A 20,015-nucleotide genomic window follows, 5' to 3' on the forward strand; every position below is an offset into this window, starting at 1 on the left:
GAGCTCATCCTGTACTTTTTTTTTTCTGTGTGTCAAACTGACACTTTTGTTGCATGCACAGCCTTGCTAGTTGATAGTGTGTGTGCCACTGCCAGCAGCCCAGCACATTCAGTGACTACCTGTGTGTGTGGCAGGGAGCTGCACATTGTACTACCCAGTACTGCATATACCCAGTACCTGTTGTGTTTACTTAACCCACCTCATCACTGCATATACCTAGCTTTGTGTTGAGTAAACCCAGCTCACTGCATCTAACTACCTGTTGTGTTGAGTGAACCCACCTCACTGCATATACCTAACTGTTGTGTTCAGTGAACCCACCTCACTGCATCTAACTACCTGTTGTGTTGAGTGAACTCACCTCATTGCATCTAAGTACCTTTACTGTTCAGTGAACCCACCTCACTGCATCTAACTACCTGTTGTGTTGAGTGAACTCACCTCATTGCATCTAAGTACCTTTACTGTTCAGTGAACCCAGCTCACTGCATCTAACTACCCGTTGTGTTGAGTGAACCCACCTCACTGCATCTAAGTACCTTTACTGTTCAGTGAACCCAGCTCACTGCATCTAACTACCTGTTGTGTTGAGTGAACCCACCTCACTGCATTTAAGTACCTTTACTGTTCAGTGAACCCACCTCACTGCATCTAAGTACCTGTTGTGTTAAGTGAACCCAGCTTACTGCATCTAACTACCTGTTGTGTTGAGTGAACCCACCTCACTGCATCTAAGAACCTTTACTGTTCAGTGAACCCAGCTCACTGCATCTAACTACCTGTTGTGTTGAGTGAACCCACCTCACTGCATCTAAGTACCTTTACTGTTCAGTGAACCCAGCTCACTGCATCTAACTACCTGTTGTGTTGAGTGAACCCACCTCACTGCATCTAAGTACCTTTACAGTTCAGTGAACCCACCTTACTGCATCTAAGTACCTGTTGTGTTGAGTGAACCCAGCTCACTGCATCAAACTACCTGTTGTGTTGAGTGAACCCACTTCAATGCATCTAAGTACTTTTACTGTTCAGTGAACCCACCTCACTGCATCTAAGTACCTGTTGTGTTGAGTGAACACAGCTCACTGCATCAAACTACCTGTTGTGTTGAGTGAACCCACCTCACTGCATCTAAGTACCTTTACTGTTCAGTGAACCCAGCTCACTGCATCTAACTACCTGTTGTGTTGAGTGAACCCACCTCACTGCATCTAAGTACCTTTACTGTTCAGTGAACCCACCTTACTGCATCTAAGTACCTGTTGTGTTGAGTGAACCCAGCTCACTGCATCAAACTACCTGTTGTGTTGAGTGAACCCACTTCACTGCATCTAAGTACCTTTACTGTTCAGTGAGCCCACCTCACTGCATCTAAGTACCTGTTGTGTTGAGTGAACACAGCTCACTGCATCAAACTACCTGTTGTGTTGAGTGAACCCACCTCACTGCATCTAAGTACCTTTACTGTTCAGTAAACCCAGCTCACTGCATCTAACTACCTGTTGTGTTGAGTGAACCCACCTCACTGCATCTAAGTACCTTTACTGTTCAGTGAACCCAGCTCACTGCATCTAACTACCCGTTGTGTTGAGTGAACCCACCTCACTGCATCTAAGTACCTTTACTGTTCAGTGAACCCAGCTCACTGCATCTAACTACCTGTTGTGTTGAGTGAACCCACCTCACTGCATCTAAGTACCTTTACTGTTCAGTGAACCCAGCTCACTGCATCTACCTACCTGTTGTGTTAATTGAACCCACCTCACTGCATCTAAGTACCTTTACTGTTCAGTGAACCCACCTCACTGCATCTAACTACCTGTTGTTTTGAGTGAACCCACCTCACTGCATCTAAGTACCTTTACTGTTCAGTGAACCCAGCTCACTGCATCTAACTACCTTTACTGTTTAGTGAACCCACCTCACTGCATATAACTACCTGTTATGTTGAGTGAACCCAGCTCACTGCATATACCTAGCATCCCCCCGAGATGGACAAAATGGACAAACCAGGTAGAGGAAGAGGTAGAGGCAGACCCAGAGGAAGGCCACCAGGCACCGGCAGGTCTGTGCGAGGTGGTGTTGCTGTGATTTCATGCGGACCTGTCCCAAAATACAGTGCTCAGAGAAGGCACGTGCCATCACTTCCCAAAATTGTGAGGATGTGGTTGAGTATTTAACACAGAAGACCTCATCTCCTGCAGCCAGTGCCACCAGCGCTAGTACAAGCACCACATATACTGCATTTGACACTTCGCAGGAGTTATTTGGTGGTGGTGAAATCACTGATTCACAGCCACTACTGCAACAACAAGAAGAAGGCGCAGGTACACCACCTCATACGTCTGAGTTAGGTGGCGATAGTATGGACGTAACGTGTGAGGAGGGGGATGATGAACCACCTGAAGTTGGTGCAGTTGAGGAGATGTCTGAGGAAAGCGAAGCTGGCCAGGAGGATTATGATGAAGATTATACGGATGCCACGTATGTTCCCGGTAGAGGAGATGACCAGGGGGACAGTTCAGAGGGGGAGTCAGAGAGGAGTAGGAGGAGACGACTCCATGATAGAAGCAGAGAGAGCTCGTCCTCAGAAACAGCTGGGGGCAGTGTCCAGTGCCATGTATCGCCAGCTATGGACAGCCAGCCAACATGCCCTTCAACGTCAGCTGCTGATGCCACCGTAGCGCCATCACCCCAGGGGGGCTCAGCGGTTTGGAAATTTTTTAACATGTGTGTCTCAGATCGGAGCAAAGCCATCTGTTGTCTCTGCCAGCAAAAATTGAGCCGTGGAAAGGCCAATTCTCACGTAGGAACAAGTGCCTTACGAAGGCACCTGGAGAGAAGGCACAAACAGCTATGGCAAGAACACCTGAGGGAAAGCAGCACCCAAAAGACAAGCCACCCTCCTTCTCCTCTTCCTCCTTCAGGTGCATCGTCTTCATCCGCTTTCTCCCTTGCACCTTCACAGCCACCCTCCTCCACACCGCCTCTTCCCTTAAGCGGTCCCTTCTTCTCTGCCCACAGCAGTACCCAGCTGTCCGTGAAGGACGTATTTGAGCGTAAGAAGCAAATGTCTGCCAGTCACCCTCTTGCCCGGCGTCTGACAGCTGGCATGGCGGAACTATTAGCTCGCCAGCTATTACCATACAAGCTGGTGGAGTCAGAGGCTTTCCATAACTTTGTGGCCATTGGTACACAGCAGTGGAAGATACCAGGTCGCAATTATTTTTCACAAAAGGCCATACCCAAACTGTACCATGCAGTTGAGAGGCAAGTGGTGTCATCTATTGCGAAGAGCGTTGGGTCAAGGGTCCACCTGACCATGGATGCCTGGTCTGCCAAGCACGGGCAGGGCCGCTACATTATGTAAACAGCCCATTGGGTCAACCTGGTGACCGATCGCAGCAAGCAGGGAGTACGTGGCTGCGCAGTGGACCGACTTGTCACACCTCCACGGCTTGCAGGCAGGCCTCCAGCCACCTCCTCTCCACCTGCTACCACCTCTTTACTGTCGTCATCCTCCTCCTCCTCCTCCTTGGCTAGTGGCGCGATCACACCTCCACGGCTTGCAGGCAGGCCTCCAGCCACCTCCTCTCCACCTGCTACCACCTCTTTACTGTCGTCATCCTCCTCCTCCTCCTCCTTGGCTAGTGGCGCGATCTCCTCTCCAGCTACACAGCCCCTGCACCCCAGGGCCTATGCTGCATGCCAGGTACAATGGTGTCATGCAGTGTTAGACATGTCTTGCCTGAAAGTGGAGAGTCACTCTGGAGCAGCTCTCCTGGCTGCTCTTAACAAACAGGTGGAGCAATGGCTGACCCCGCACAAGCTTGAGATCGGCAACGTGGTGTGTGACAACGGCAGCAATCTCATTTTTGCGTTGAATTTGGGAAAGCTGACACATGTACCCTACATGGCACATGTGCTAAATCTGGTCGTGCAAAGATTTGTGTCCAAGTACCCAGGCTTAGAGAACGTCCTGAAGCAGGCCAGGAAGTTGTGTGGGCATTTCAGGTGCTCTTACACGGCCATGGCACACTTTGCGGACATTCAGCGTAGAAACAACTTGCCGGTGAGACGCCTTATTTGCGATAGCCCGACTCACTGGAATTCCACCCTGCTGATGTTCTCTCGCCTGCTAGACCAGAAGAAAGCCGTCACCCAGTACCTGTATAATTACCGTACAAGGACACAATCTGGGAGGATGGGGATGTTGTGGCCCAACAACTGGACACTGATGCAAAATGTGTGCAGGGTCATGGAGCCCTTTGAGGAGGTGACCAAACTGGTGAGTCGCGCTGAGGGCACCATCAGCGACTTGATCCCCTATGCCTACTTCCTGGAGCGTGCCGTGCGTAGAGTGGTGGATACAGCTGTGGAGGAGCGTGAACGAGAACAGTTACGGCAGCAGGAGTCGTGGGAGCGATTTACATCCGAACCCAATGTTTCCACAACACCTGCGGCAGCACAGAGGGGGAGGAGGAGGAAGAAGAGGAGTCGTGTGCAGAAATAGAGGAGTCAGACTCAGATGATGGTGATGAGGAAGGTGTTTCTGTAGAGGAGGAAGAGGCGGCGGAAGAAGAACAAGAGCCGTCACAGGGGGCTTCTGCTGCTCCACGTTCCTGTGGTATTGTTCGTGGCTGGGGGGAGGAAGAGGAGTTGCGTCCCATCACTGAGGAAGAGCAAGAGGAGATAGAGAGTACGTCTGCATCCAGCTTTGTGCAGATGGCCTCTTTCATGTTGTCCAGCCTGTTGAGGGACCTCCGTATCAAAAAACTCAAGGTGAATGACCTGTACTGGGTGGCCACGCTACTAGACCCTTGGTACAGGCACAAAGTGGCGGACCTGTTACCAACTCAACAGAAGGCGGAAAGGATGCAGCACTTGCAGAACAAGCTGTCGATGATGCTTTACAATGCGTTTAAGGGTGAGGTGGCTGCACAACGCAATCAAGGTACCACTAGCAGTAACCCTCCTCCTCCCAAGTCAACGCAGGCAAGGACAGGATGCTCCAGCGATCTCAGGGTGATGTCGGACATGCGGACATTCTTTAGTCCAACTCCTCGCCATAGTCCTTCCGGATTCACCCTCCACCAATGCCTGGACCGGCAGGTAGCCGACTACCTGGCCTTGAGTGTGGATGTAGACACTGCAAGCAGCGACGATGAACCCTTAGACTACTGGTTGCGCAGGCTTGACCTGTGGCCAGAGCTGTCCCAATTTGCCATACAACTTCTCTCTTGCCCTGCCGCAAGCGTCCTGTCAGAAAGGACCTTCAGTGCAGCTGGAGGCATAGTCACTGAGAAGAGAAGTCGCCTAAGTCACGACAGTGTTCAGTACCTGACCTTTATCAAAATTAATGAGGAATGGATCACGGAGGGCTACTGCATGACTGAAGACTAAGTCAGTCCCCACACACAGCATCTCTGCCTGCAGGCCACTTGCCTTCTCCGCCACCACCAACAGGGTCCAGGACTCCAGGTGGATTCCTAAATTTTTCAGGCTGCTGCTAGCAGCGACCGCTGTAATAATTTTTCTGGTGCGTGTACATGCCTGCCTAATTTTTCTGGCTGCACTGTGGCTGTAATAACAAAACAAAAGGCATGTACATTTGTCAGTTCCCCTTTGTGATCATTAGCTTGCTGCTGTGAAGGGGCTTGCGTATCACAATCAAGCAATGACCGGCTATATGAGTGTGTTGCGGGGCACACCTGACCCAAGATAATAAGTTTGTTGCTTCATTGTGGACAGACCAGATTCGATCAGCTGGACACTCAGTCACTGTTGTTCTGTCATTGAGCTACCTCAGCCCAACCATATGAGTTTTAAAACCGCCATCGCCTGCACTCTCACCATGGTGCGCACCAGTCCAGCATGGCCGTCACTACACAAACAGCTGTTTGCGGTGCGTTACACAGTGAGTTTGGTCTGTCAGTGTAAAGCAGTACACTGATTACACTACCTGATTCATGTATACACATGCAAGATGTTTTAAAGCACTTTATGCCTCCAATTTAGCAATGCAATGTGATTTCTGCCCTTAAAACCCTGCTGTGCTTCAAATCCGTAATTTTCCCTGGGACTTTTGGTGTGTGAACTCCGCCATGCCCCCCTCCAGGTGTTAGACCCCTTGAAATATCTTTTCCTTCATAGAGAGGCTCCCTATGCTAAAGGATTTCTTCTATTTGGCACTGCCATTGGCCTGATGAAGCGGGCTGAGACCCGCGAAACGCATTGCCTGTGCTAATAAAAATCTTTTGTAATAATTTACAGAGATTTCGTCATTACAGAGATTTCAAGATACCTCATAATACTTACTGTTTTAAGCTGCTTTTAGACGCTTTTGTCATACCAGGGCGCCTCTTTCCTCCGTTGTGTATTTAATGCAGGCTACTAGAGATGACTAAATAGGGTAGAAGGCAGAGTATTGTCAATAAAGATGGGCTACGTCTGCCTGAGAAACAAGCACTTGGATTTTAGCAGTGTCAAGAATATTAAAGTGTACAAAGACTCCATATGTCTGCATTAACAGCGTCTTTGAGCACATACCACCATATTAAGTATGTGCTCCTAACATAGTGTTCTTGCAGTTTAGTTAAGCTCATTTCTTCTTGCTAGGTAAAGATGGAAACATTACTAATTGTTTACTGACATAAATGGTGATCAGGATCTGGCCACAAGAGTCTGTGGTAGATTTAGAAATGGAAGGTAATAATATAGAACCTGATAGGTGTTACATTTGTGCATATGGTAGAAAGTTGGGTGAACTTCATTGAATGGCCAGTTAGGAAAAGGGATTTAGTTAGTTAGTTTTCCTAAGTTATACTAGCTGGTAAATAGTTAATAATTTTTCCTTGTGGAAGCAAGGTGATATTAGGAGTTTCCTGACCTCTCTCCAAGCAGTAATTGTGTCTCTTAGAATAATATTGTTTGGCATCTGGAATAAAGTTGTAAAAAAAGGTTTATGAATTAACTCTGACAGATTCCAAGGCTTTGAAAGTCTTAATTTAAAAGAGCGAATAGTAAAGTCAAATGTGACAAGTTGCAGAGACACGGGTAGGGTGGCTGTACACCTTGAAATAGAACACAGAGACAATGGGAAACCAAATTGCTCAATATTTCATCCAATTGAAGGGTATATAGAAAAGGATAATTTATACTCACAAAGGATGGTTGCAGGAGTGGCAACCAACCACTTGAGGCAGATGAAGATGTACAAGCTCAACTCCAATCGGGTGTCCAAGGGAACTGGATGCAGTCACTCTCTTAGAGTGTTAAAATACACACTGGCCAGTGCATAATAAATTGTCGTTTATTATATGAAGTTTTCACCTCCTCCTTTCCCATTTTTGTTGTTTTTAACACAGCTTTATATATCCTTGAGTGCTCTTACCCCGTGTTTCAGTTACTGAGACAATCTTGTACATGTCTAAAAATATTGGCCAAGTTGTACAATCTAATCTTTGATATATTTATCCCACTCCTCCTTCTGTTTTGTCAAGTCTCTTTAAAGTAATACTATGCTTTCTGCCCTAACATATTAATTTAGCAAAATTGAGTAGTGATGTCTTTGTTTTTAAAAGGAAAGGAAGAGTCTGGAGGGGGTGCACATTTCTGGGACAGCCAATTACTTTAATCAGCTGTCCCTAACCATTGTTAACAGAGGACATTTTCTTTTTAGTTGTGCAGTTCGTGAACAATTTTCTAAGTAAGCCTTAGAAGTTAAGTTGATATGATGAAGTATCTTCTTCTAAACCCAGATATTTGGTGTATTTGTAGACAATTTATCACATAAACATATCTCACTTTCACGAATGTTAAAGCCTGATTGTAACGATTGGTGTTAGCCCACAGAGAGAATCTGATTGTTGGCGATCTGCAGAAATGCCAAGAATGCAGATATACCCGATTATGGATGATCTGCAGAATCATCAATAATGCGAGTATGAACTAACCTCTGGACACCTAAAGTGTGAGTGCTTGGTGCAACAGTAATGATGAATACACGTAGAACAAATTAGGAATTCCTGAGGAGCAGGAATCCCAGGAACACAAATGAGCCACAGACACTACTGCAGGCAAGGATCAATAGACAATAAGATCCTAATCTGCAAAGTAGTGAGATCACCAGGTGGAATGAGGTGATCAACAATGCTGCTACCGAGAGTCCCCAAGGCTAAGAGACCTCGGTTTAAGGCTGAACACACCAAGATGGGAATGGGTGATTCAGACCATAATGCATCGCAGTATTTCCGAGGAGCGGAAATACTGGAACCCCTCAGGCTAGATACCTAGAACTGAGGGTAGCGTAGTCAGACAGGCAGGTTCAGCAACTCACGGACAGAGACAGTACAGAATCGAGAGACAGGATCAGAGTAGTGCAATCGCAATAGTTCGGCAACGAGATCAGAAAGGCAAGGTACAGAATCAGAAGACTAGAGCGTAGTCAGGCAAGCAAGAGGTCATAACAGATAAACAATGCAATTAGTACTTTAAACTATCAAGAAACTGACTCAGTGTGCATTCACAGCTCCTGCCGGTTCTGGCACACAGTAGGATCTAGCTAAGGTCTGAGAGCTAGCACATATAGTATTCGCAACAGCAGACAGGGAATGACTGGTATACAGGTCCTATATGTACTGGAAGAGCTCCTCAGCTCCGACCCAGTCATTCATCCAATCAGAAGAGCGGAAGGAGTCAGCTGACCGGCTTGGTCAGCTGACAGCCCTTCTACTAGCATAAAGGTCATGTCGCTTGGCCCGCGCGCGTGTAATCCTCAGCCTCTGAGTGACAGAGAGGCTGTGTGCAGTATCCGTGTTGGCAAGAAGATTAGTAGATGCCGGCTGAGTAGCGGGAACCGCTGCCCTGAGGCAAGATGTCACAAACTGCCTGTGCGGTGGAAACCGCCGGCTGAGACGCAGAAACCGCCACCCTGCTACCGCTTGCGGCGGCGGTAACTCTGCTAACCTTCACACTGATAAAGTTTAAAAGGACTGTGTTATTTAAAAGTTTAGGGAATATTTGTTTTAGAGAAGTAGAGTAATACATTGCTTAATTTTAAAGTTTTCTATCAAAATTTCATTCATTATATTAGAAGGTTTAGTTACTCTAATTAGGGAATGCAATTGGCAAATTAAAGACAATAGGTGATGGGAACTCACTAGCATGTACAGTCACATGAGGAGAATCCAGTCCAAGGATGATGCATATAGAGTAACCACATCATTTGTGAAAGGTCCTACAAAACCTATTTGTGACATTATCTTAAACAACTTGTACCAGGTTACTGAATAAAAGTTCTTCTTTGCATCCAAGACCTCCCCACATCAAAGTCGTTTGGGCTGTATTAATTAATTTGGAAAGAATATGGGCAAATTGGTTGGCTAATATTTTGGAGAGATATTTAATATCCTGTTTAAGTGGAGAAATTGACAGTAAGGGCTTGATTCACAAAGCGGTGCTAACCTACTTAGCACGCCTAAAGACTTTGGGCATTCTAACCAGGGTGCTAAGTAGGTTAGCACCGTCTTTTGAAATCAGATCACGCACAAAGTCCCGTGCGCAAAACTTTGCGCGTGCACAGCGCATTGCGTGTGAAATGTCGCATCGTAGTGCAATGAAAATAGCGCACCGAATGCGTCCATAAGGTCGCATGGGACTTTGCGCGCGAGTGTTAATTATCACACCCAAACTATGTTTCACAAACAATGCGTGCACAGCGCATTGCGTGTGAAATGTCGCATCGTAGTGCAATGAAAATAGCGCACCGAATGCGTCCATAAGGTCGCATGGGACTTTGCGCGCGAGTGTTAATTATCACACCCAAACTATGTTTGGGCGTGATAAGGGGCTTTTCACAAGTGTGCTAACACTTAGCACTGCTTTGTGAAACAAGCCCAAAGATGGATTTGGATTTTTGTCTTTATTAGGATATATTAATTAGGCTTCACAATCCAAAGACAGATGTAGTATCCAGCAGATTATACAGTTGGGTTCTGATACCTATACTTTTGAAAGAGTCTTTAAGAATCTGTATTATTTTTAAGTTGATATGGAAGAGTTTTTAGACTAATGAGGGTAGATGAACTCTGTTCACTCATCTCTATTGGGTTCATCAAACTTTGCACCATAAAGAATCTTGTATAAGCCCTTGAAAATGTTATTATGATAGAAAGCACAGTTTCTTGCTCTCTGGTGGAATACCTGATCTTTTTAATTGTTAATTTTACTTACCCTATTGTAATTCTGTTCCTCTACCTACTTTCTAGGTCGCTGAACCAGAACAAATATGAGTCAAACACTGCTTAAGTAAAAACATTAGTATAATAGTCAGGAAACTGGCATTTAAAAAAATAATGAAAGAATGAATGTGTAGTTAAGTAAGCTTTTCCCCGATATTAAATTACTAAAAGCAATAATAACCAAAGTAATTAATTTTCAGCCCTGCTAATTCCTCCACTACAGCATTCCTTTCAGCAGATTATGAATCATACAAGTACTGCAGCCACTGTAGCCAACATGCAGTTATTGTTGCCGGAGAGGAGTGTATCTTATTTGCATACATTCTCTGGGTCAGTGATACAGTGTAGTGAGAGATATCTGGTGGCGCTATCCTTATTGACTTTTAAAGTATGCTATTTAACCGAAGCTTTCACTTATACTTTCTAAATCACTGAACTGAATATGTAAAGAGGCTGATCTGACTTGATCCTGACTCCACACACTGATTGCATGATTGCTCAGTTTGACAGCCAACAACTGCAATTTTTCTTTAAAGGGATTGATAATGGCATTTTCTCTCATTGTTCCCTCTAAAGTTTAATTTAAAAGTGCAAGGTTTTTTTCTTATTTCACTTAAAAAAATTATTTGCTTTATATGCAGCTTCTAAGGATATTAAATAAACAGAGACCATGTGCTCCTCCTCACTTCATGCAGCATTTTCTTTAGTTTAGCACAAAGCAGGAAACACACATTTTGAAACAATGCTTATATTTGTAAAGTTAAAGAATGTAAGTAGATTAAAAAACAAATGCTGTAAAAGTCATACTTTTTAATGGCTAAAGTTAAACTATGCAAGCTTCCAGGGATCTAGTCCCCTTCTTTGGGCATATTTCCAAATGTTAGCTGAAGTAAAACACTGATGCAGGTAAATAGTAAACACAAAGATCATAGTTTTGTGCTGGATACTACTTAGCAGATAGAAATATGCCTAAAGAAGGGGACTAGATCCTTGCGATGACGCATAGTGGCGGCGTGATGACGAGCAGCATCAAAGACCAGGAAGAGCCGTCCCGACACCCGGCCTGGGTGTCGCTGGTAACGGGAGCCGCCGGAGGGATACGGGCAGGAGCCAGGATGACGCCGGAGGACCTTGTAGCCTACGGTGGGCAGGAGGAGGCCCAAGTTAAGTGCAATTTTTGATTTTAGAGGACTGCTCAGAGTCCCTTTAACAGTTAGCCATTAAAAGGTATTACTTTTACAAGATTTTGTATTTTCTACCTACATAATTTTTTTGGCTAACACGGTACTTTTTTTGCTGCTAGAATTGAAGAAAAAGGGGGTATAATTTTAATTAGAAATATTACTGTCATTTGTTCGCTGTAACTTACACAAGCTGAATCATGCAAGTGACAAGTGTGTGTACAATATTTTTCTTGATAGGTTCATGTTTAGCTGAATAAACTGTATGATCACTAGAACCAATCATTTAATTTTTGCACATTTAAAGATAATTTTAAGCTCTGCCTGAGCTTATGCAGTGTCTACATGCAAGTAAAACCCTGTCCAAATATACATTTTTCTGTGTTCACATTTACTACATAGTAGTCTGAAATCTATTTTTAATGACTTTGTCAGATTTCCAATGCTGGTCTGAATGTTGTTGTTGTAGCCCCCCTGTGATGTGTAGTTTCACGGTTTCTACACACCTTTGATCTCTGGAAATCAAACTAAGCAGCGTGAATCTGGCTGATAGTGGGAAATGGCTGGGAAGAGAAAGTGCTTTCGGCAGTGCCCAACTGCTCACTTCTCTGGTGTGTGAGATTGAGATGTATATTTTCAATGGCAGGAAAATCTCACTACTGACTGGATTTTTGTGTTTGAAAGTGTAACTTTAGGCACAGAACTCGAACAGTATTGCTTTGAATATGGCCAGACTGAAATCCAATATCCTACAATTTTCTGAATTTGCTTTTCTACCAGGCCCTGAAATTGATATCCGCAAACTGCAAGGGAACTGTCCTGTGGTTTGCTTTCTGACTTTGATTACTGTCTGCAGAGCCTCTGAATATAGCAGGTCAGAGGAACAACCCCAACTCTATATTTACAATGTCACCTCAGTCTTTATACATAGTCCACTTCAGATGATGTATGAGATGTCTTCACACCCTACACCCCCACACATGAGTGCTCACATAGGTAGCAGCAGCAGCACTGTAGGGTATTCAATAAAAATCAGAATTGCTCAGTTGAGTGTGGACCTGTGATTGCTATTTTGGGGTAAGAAAAAAACATGTCAGGACTTAATTCATTCGCATAAACATTCAGCATTTACCTGTTATGAGGGGAGAAAGTAGAAATGCAAATATTTCCAGAAACAGTGGACAGACTTTAATTGTGGTTGTCCATTTAGCATTAATTGCTGTATGTGCTTGAGTCTACTTTTGCTTGAGTTGAAATTACACTGGATTTTTTTTCAAATAAACACGAAATGTTATGAAAATGTTTTCTCATGCTCAGTGCTGCTATAATAGTCTTAGTCGCAAGCCCTGATTTGTGAATACTATTTCCTTCAGTTTACATGTTTCAGTTGTCTGCAAATATCACACTATTGTGGCTTTCAGGTGTCTTGTTTTCTTTTGAAGTACTTGGCTGGTCATCTTTCTCTATTAACAGGAATAGCTTGCTTGTATTGTGCTTAGTCATGTTCAAATGCAAATACTTGAGGTGGAAACGGGGGACTGTTTCTAGCCACTCCTGCTGTAATTGATCTCCTATGAAATTCCTGAAGTGTGGAAATGTCTTGCAGTGAAATTTGGAATCCTATCAGCACAACATGATTGCATTAATACAGAAACACGGGCCTTTCAAAATGAATACGTCCTTTACTTATGCAGAACAATAAACTAATTAGCTGTGACAAGCTGTAGCTAAATCAATACTGAACCTTTCCTATTATGTATAATTGTATTTCTAAGGCATAACTGCATATCCAATTTGAGTTGAACAAATCAAATTTCGCAACTAAAGGTCTAATCATGGTGGGTTATTTAGAAAATGAGATGGCCTTAATTTGCAAAAGGAAAATTGTACTGCCAACCTTTCAAGGGATCATGCATATAGATGATAAATATTGTTCATGACATGCAGAATGGGAAAACTGCAGGAAAACTCGTTCTGTATTGCAAGTAAAAAAAGTGTCAATTGCTATTCTGTCACCAGTAAAGATGTCCCGAACGGTTCGCCGGCAAACTTCGGTGGTTGAGCAAGACTTTGACCCTCTACATCACAGTCAGCAGGCACATTGTTGCCAATAAGACTGCTAGAGCCCCCCCTCCCCCCTTATACAAAAAATTAGACAAGACAAATAACATTTATATCACGCTTTCCTCCTGGCAGACTCAAAGCACCAGAGCTTCAGCCACTAGGGCACACTCTATAGGCAGTATCAGTGTTAGGAAGACTTGCCTAAGGTCTCCTACTGAATAGGTGCTGGCTTACTGAGCAGACAGAGCCACGTTTCGAACCCTGGTCTCCTGCGTCAGAGGCAGAGCCCTTAACAATTACACCATACAGCCACTGCTTAAGGATGTGTAGCCAGGCATGGCCTTGCCTTTTGTGTTCAACAGTTGTCCAAAGAGAACCCCAGATAGCCAGGTAGATTCATCTCTCTCTCTCTCTCCCTCTCTCTCTCCCTCTCTCTAGTAGGGATGGTCACCACTTTCTGCGGAATTGTATTTTTGAGCTTAAATGGATTGAGCATAAATGGTACATGCTAGGCTGGCTTCAGCATGTAGTGTTGGTGGTACAGTGGCACTGTACCACCAACACTACTTGCTGAAGCCAGCCTAGCATGTACCATTTATGCTCAATCCATTTAAGCTCAAAAATACAATTCCGCGGAAAGCGGTGACCATTCCTACTAGAGAGAGAGAGAAAGAAAGATGAATCTATCTGGCTATCTGGGGTTCTCTTTGGACAACTGTTGAACACAAAAAGGCAAGGCCATGCCTGGCTACATATCCTTAAGCAGTGGCTGGATGGTGGAATGGTTAAGGGCTCTGCCTCTGACACAGGAGACCAGAGTTCAAATCTCTGCTCTGTCTGTTCAGGAAGCCAGCACCTATTCAGTAGGAGACCTTAGGCAAGTCTTCCTAACACTGCTACTGCCTATAGAGCGTGCCCTAGTGGCTGCAGCTCTGGCGCTTTGAGTCTGCCAGGTGAAAGGCGCGATATAAATGTTATTTGTCTTGTCTAATTTTTCTCTTGACAACTGTTGAACACAAAAGGCAAGGCCATGCCTGGCTACATATCCTTAACCTATTTTGGTTCCTGGACGTAGAAACTACGTCCAGGAACCATGCGCGCTACCGCGTGCTCCCGCGGCCGATCACGCGCATGCACATGCACTCCCAGCTGCGGATTCGGTAGCCAAGGAATCAATGTATCGGGCTATGGTGCCCGATCACTGATTCCTCTCCCCCGCTGAAAAAGCGACAGATTCTCTCGGAAGCTGTGCTTTTTCTGGCTGTTCCCTCCCCGATGCGTCACTCTAAGTGTGTGTTATGCTTAGAGTGACGTCATGTAAACAAACTCATGGCCGCCATCTTGTGGCCAAAAAGTAATACTACAACTGAAAGGAAAAATAAATAAAAATGAATACACATTTACATTATAAATCTATTGTTTACCTCCCACCCTCCCAAAACTACCCAAATAAATTGTTTACTATAAAAAAAAAACATTACAATAAAAAAAAACATGTAAATATTTACCTAAGGGTCTAAACTTTTTAAATATCAATGTAAAGATGAAATATTTCTATATTTTTTTTATTTTAAACTTGTAAATAGTGATAGATGCAAAATGGAAAAAATGCACCTTTATTTCCAAATAAAATATTGTTGCCATACATTGTGATAGGGACATAATTTTAATGGTGTAATAACCGGGACATATGGGCAAATACAATACGTGAGTTTTAATTATGGAGCCATGTATTATTTTAAAACTATAATGGCTGAAAACTGAGAAATAATGAATTTTTTCATTTTTTTCTTATTCTTCCTGTTAAAATGCATGTACAGTAAAGTGGCTCTTAGCAAAATATACCCCCCAAAGAAAGCCTAATTGGTGGCGGAAAAAACAAGATATAGATCAGTTCATTGTGATAAGTAGTGATAAAGTTATAGGCTAATGAATGGGAGGTGAACATTTCTCACGTGAAAACGACGGAACGCGAAGGGGTTAAGCAGTGGCTGGATGGTGTAATGGTTAAGGGCTATGCCTCTGACACAGGAGACCAGAGTTCAAATCTCAGCTCTGTCTGTTCAGGAGAAAAGCGCGATATAAATGTTATTTGTCTTGTCTAATTTTTCTCTTGACAACTGTTGAACACAAAAAGAAAGGCCATACCTGGCTACACATCCTTAAGCAGTGGCTGGATGGTGTAATGGTTAAGGGCTCTGCTTCTGACACACGAGACCAGGTTTTGAATCTCGGCTCTGTCTGTTCAGTAAGCCAGCACCTATTCAGTAGGAGACCTTAGGCAAGTCTTCCTAACACTGCTACTGCCTATAGAGCGTGCCCTAGTAGCTGCAGCTCTGGTGCTTTGAGTCCGCCAGGAGAAAAGTGTGATATAAATGTTATTTGTCTTGTCTTGTCTAATTTTTCTCTTGGATTGAGCATAAATGGTACATGCTAGGCTAATTTCAGCTAGTAGTGTTGGTGGTATAATGGATATGTTAGTTACCTACCATACACTGAGACCTGGGATCAATTTCCAGCCATGGTATGTAAGCTGGCTTTTGAAATACTATAATTCCCTGGCAGATGAGACCCTCCTCCCTCTGGTCTCATCTGCCAGGGAATTAGGAGGGAGGAGCTCCAGGTATTAGAACCCTTGAAACATGTTTTCTATCAATTCTCCAGCCAGTTGAAATTTTAAAAAATTTAAGTTTGCCTCCCCATTGAAGTCTATTGCGGTTCGCAAACTTTTTTGCGAACCAAACTTTCCGCGGAGGTTCGCGAACAGGGTTCGCGAACCGAAAATTGGAGGTTTCGCGACATCACTGCCAGGAGCGTACTGTGCAGGCCCAGTATGGTCTGTGTCTGTGCAGTACGCTCCTGGTGACATCAGCAGGATTGAGGACATGGCAACACAGGCGCTGTGGTTTTCAGACTTTAAAGTCTTAAAATCCAGAAGTGAACCGGAGGCGGGGCCGGAGCATCGGTGAGTGGCTGCGCGGGCACAGGATGTCTGGGGGGGACCGTTAGAATCCCCGGGTAAGTTCAACTCATTTTCCCCTGACCCCCCTACAGTATTCCTTTAAAGGAATCCTGTGCTAGCAGGAACATGGAGGCTTCCATGTTTCCTTTGTTTCTAGAAATGTTATTTGGCTGTTGTGCTGATTCATCCCTGCTAATACTTTGTTCTTGATTTGCTGAGGCATCTCTAGAGAATTGTTAGGTCTTTAGTGATCCAGCAATCTGAACTGGATTTTTGTAAATTGTCCCTTATGTAAAAAGTTATTGTAGTCACCCTTTCCTGTGCCATATTATAAAAAAGTGGTTGTTTCCTAAAGCATGATGAGTAAACTAGCATTGTGTCTGCACTTCTCACAGTGAGAACATGAAACAATCTCAGGCTGTCCTATGTTTACTTACTAGAAGCAAGGCTCCAGGACATCCCCAGGGCAATCCCTATTCTATGGAACATCCCCCCTGCCCAGTCAGGCTAACCCCACCTTCGACTCATTAAAGTAGGCCTTAAAGACCCATCTGTTCACCATTGCTTACCCACCATCTTTATGGCTCCAACCCCCTCAGTTGACATACACTCAACCCCCCTTATGTGTTTCTCTCCCCACCACTTAGGATTATAAACCTACTTGACAGGGCCTTGCTCTCTATGCACTCTTCTCCACTACCATATAGACTCAGTGACACATCGGCAATATTTATTATATTCTGCGTACAGTACTGTATTCATAGTATTCTGTGCACCAATGTTTGTTATGTTGCATCACTACTTCACTATTTTTCAAGTTGTAATGTCTCTGTGTAACTACCATATGTTTAATGTTGTAACGTCTCCCCTTTCTTGTGCTCAGCACAACATAATAGGTTGGAGCTTTTTAAATAAGGCATGATAATAATTATAATGACTGCAAATGAAGCATAGCATTGTGGCTTTGAAAATCTCGTAAGCAGCCAATGAATAATAATCACTGCCCCGACTATCTTTTTTATGAGTGCTAGTACCCTTCTAAAGGTGCAACTTAAAGACAATTTCAAAGATGCCTGTGTTGAGGGTCCTTAGAGAGGCAATCATATACAGATGTATGATGAACCAAGACAGTCCTGCAGTGAAGATGAATTGTATTTGCAAATAAACTTTTTTTCAATTATGCAACAAAGCTGGTCACATATTAGCACAGAAAAGCACATTATTATAGATGAGCTTTAAATTTGTCTTTGGGGAAAATTTTGCACTACAGGAAGCAAAATGTAGCTGGTCTAAACTGAAACTTTGTGTAGGGCTAATCAGATTCAGAAGACTGATGATTAATTATCTGGCAGCTGATTAATCAATCAGGGTGACAGCTATCATTTATTAAAAATGCAGAACTGATTAGTCCTTTGCAAGGATCTGATTTAGACCAGGAGAGCTTCTGCTCATTTTAGGGGAGCAATAAAAAAAAGAACACTGCCTTTTATAGTTTCACTTCAAGCATCCAATCATTACCATAAAATCAAGCATTCCCATATTTTCCATCTATATAGAATGTTCTTACTTATTCATTGAATTTCCTTGAGTTCTTCAGAGTTGAGGTATAACAAGAGGTTCAGTGCACTCAAACCCCAGTTCTGGTAAAAATATTTCTTCCATCTTTGGTCATATTACTAGACCATGATGTTAAGCTCTGCAGACTGGAGGAACATACAGTGAGGTTTAGAGCCTATCTGAGTGATTTTTGTCTTTTATCTCACTCTCTCCTGCCCTCCAACCTTAAAACCCCTCCAGACAACTACCAGATAGATTGCCTTCATACTTCAACAGTAGCATCATGCTGAGGTTTCTATGTTGCTGTCCTGCTGTTTTCTGTATGACACCAGCTAGATTATGGGGCTGGACATCTTGCAGTCTCACTTGTGCCAATTGCCTTCCCCCCATACTTTCACATCGGTATGGATGGAGGCATGCTGTTACAGCCATTGAATAATCTGTCTCTCCAGTTCTGACACTCAGGGGAGTGTGGCAATATGGGAGTGTTGCAGTAGTGCAGTTGTCAGATTGCTTGGGGAGTTCTGTACTGCAGCATATGGGAATGTGTCCATTGATATGGAATGGATCTGATTATCACTATGGAATATAGATGTGACCCAGGGACAAGGGGCAACATTAGTTAATTTCTGAATTGATTTATAGAAAGAGGGGCAATCTGCTCAGGTGACAAGGAGGGGAGGGTCATGTGACACCAAAGCTGAGGATGCCTGTGGGTAAGTATCAAGATATACAGTTATGTTTGGGCCTTTCTAGACCTGGGACACATTTATTTATTTTGATATTGTTTTATTAGTATTATTTTTTAGTTTTTTTTCTTTAATATTTGTGTTGTATAATGTGAGTGGTGGAATTTAAAAATTTGGACAAAATGCATTGCAGGAAAAGGCAGAATTCCTGAAAAAAAATCTATCTTTGCTTTTCATGCTAATGCTTAAATCCTAAATTTACATAACTATATAATAGGCACATACGTTTATTCCTTCATACAACTAATGATCTTCACCCAGGTTCACCAAAGTAAAGTTTTTATTTTGAATGCAAAACACCCCAACAGTGTCCCTGCAGTATTCCCTCTAGTTCCAGCTGATTTGCTCTGCTCCTGGCGTTACAAATACTGCCGTTTGGCTTCACTACATTGGCCGGCAGACAGGAGGCTGAACCATCCTACAAGCACACAGTTCAGCCCCCTTATGAAAGAGACCTTAGGTAATGGCGCCATCTCTTCTATCTCAGTGTTCCTAGTGGCTTCTCAGCTGATCATGTGACTCTCCTCAGAGCTAAAACGGTTAGTAAGATTTTCTCTGACTAGAGTTTTCTGTTAGGTTTACTTTAAGGAACCACATCTTTCTTTGTGTGTTCGAAAAGAAAATGTAACTATTAGCAATTGAGTGTTTTGTTATTTTTATGACATTTTGTGTTGCTGCCACTGGGTAATTGCAAATAATGCCCTGTCACTTTCTTTTATATTATGCATTTGACTTGGTGTGCTTGAGTGCTTTTCTAAGCTGTCAGTATTCTTCTCAGTATTTCTCCAGAAGAGAGGCTAGTGAGGTCATGGCTTCAGGTCAGCCAGCATAACTTCATGATTAATACTGAAGCCATTAACATCTTTAACATGGCAATAATAAGATAAATGTATCTCCTTCTTGTATAAATGCACGACATGAACTGACATTTCCTGGAATATAAATAATTTCTTGCTGTATAAGGTCACTCACCACACCTATATACAACTCTCAACTGCCCTCTGTCTTTCAAATAGATGATAAACTTTCCAGCTCCTGCATCACATCACTAAATCGATTTCATTTCAAATCCACAGCCATTGAAAAAAAATTAAACTGTATTATTATACATTTATAAGGCAGTATATTAGGCAGCCTGTCTTGCAGAACTGTTCTATGTAAATGGGGCTTCTTATTAACATCAGAAAGTTATTGATGTCCATCCCCAACCGATACTGGGTGACCTTGAAGAACAGCACTCAACAAGTCTGCAATGGCTGTT

At 43.5% G+C, this 20,015-nt stretch overlaps 1 protein-coding gene across 1 annotated transcript in view; it reads left to right on the forward strand.

Moving 5' to 3' along the window:
- The window catches only part of EPHA10 (EPH receptor A10), a 766,354-nt gene that overhangs the window by 589,981 nt on the left and 156,358 nt on the right, over positions 1-20,015 (forward strand). The gene's annotated exons all lie outside the window — the stretch shown is intronic.

This window comes from Hyperolius riggenbachi, chromosome 2, assembly GCF_040937935.1.
Source record: "Hyperolius riggenbachi isolate aHypRig1 chromosome 2, aHypRig1.pri, whole genome shotgun sequence".
NCBI lineage: Eukaryota > Metazoa > Chordata > Amphibia > Anura > Hyperoliidae > Hyperolius > Hyperolius riggenbachi.